This window comes from Humulus lupulus, chromosome 6, assembly GCF_963169125.1.
Source record: "Humulus lupulus chromosome 6, drHumLupu1.1, whole genome shotgun sequence".
NCBI classification, from domain to species: Eukaryota; Viridiplantae; Streptophyta; class Magnoliopsida; order Rosales; family Cannabaceae; genus Humulus; species Humulus lupulus.
The window spans coordinates 43778806-43779740 of NC_084798.1; the positions used below are offsets into that span (position 1 = coordinate 43778806).

The 935-nt window shown below is 45.0% G+C and overlaps 1 non-coding gene across 1 annotated transcript; it reads left to right on the forward strand.

The window, feature by feature from the left end:
- The first annotated feature begins 515 nt into the window (after nt 1–515).
- Nucleotides 516–622, forward strand: LOC133787480 (small nucleolar RNA R71). The gene has a single exon (XR_009872500.1). It is a non-coding gene; the product is annotated as a small nucleolar RNA R71 (small nucleolar RNA).
- The last annotated feature ends 313 nt before the right edge of the window (nt 623–935 follow it).

Genomic DNA, 935 nt, shown 5'->3' on the forward strand with positions numbered 1-935 from the left:
ATTGGCCCTGAAACTGAGGTTGTTGGCCTTGATTATTCTTCCACGAAAAATTGGGATGATTTCGCCACCCAGGATTGTAGTTGTTGGAAAATGGATTATTGAGTGGCCTTTGAAAGTTTCCCACCGCTTGAACTTAAGCATGATCCATTGGGGTGTTATTATTCATACAGATAGGGCACTGATCGACAGAATGAGCACCACCACACATTTCACACCTCACTGCCATCTGAACCGCATTAGCAGATACACTGCTCTGTTGTAACTGCTTTGTCAGAGAGGCTACTTGTGCTGTTAGAGCAGTGATTGCATCCAGCTCATGCACCCCAGCTACCTTCATAACTCCTGATGATCTTTCCTCAGACCATTGATGATTGTTTGTGGCCATGTCCTCTAGTAGCTCATAAGCACCAGTTGCACTCTTGCTCATAAAAGTGCCACCTGCTGCAGCATCAATAATGGTTCTGGTTGTAGGACATAAACCATTGTAGAAATTCTGTACTAGCATCCACTGTTCAACGCCATGATGAGGACATCTTCTCAGGAGTTCCTTAAACCGTTCCCAAGCTTCATACAGTGACTCTCCGTCATTCTGGCAAAAGTTATTTATCTCTCCCCTCAATTTAGCAGCTTTGGACGGAGGGAAGAATTTGGACAAAAATTTCTGAGCTAGATCTTGCCAGGTGACAATAGAGTTTGGCTGCAGAGAGTTCAGCCAACTTTTAGCTCTGTCCCTTAGAGAAAATGGGAAGAGCCTAAGCTTGATTGCGTCATCACTCACCCCGTTATATTTGAAGGTTCCACACAACTCCAGAAAGTTGGACAAATGGGTGTGAGGATCTTCAGAGGGAAACCCATTGAATTGCACAGAGGACTGCACCATTTGTAAAATAGCAGGCTTGATTTCGAAGTTGTTGGCCTCTACAGCTGGTGGGCGG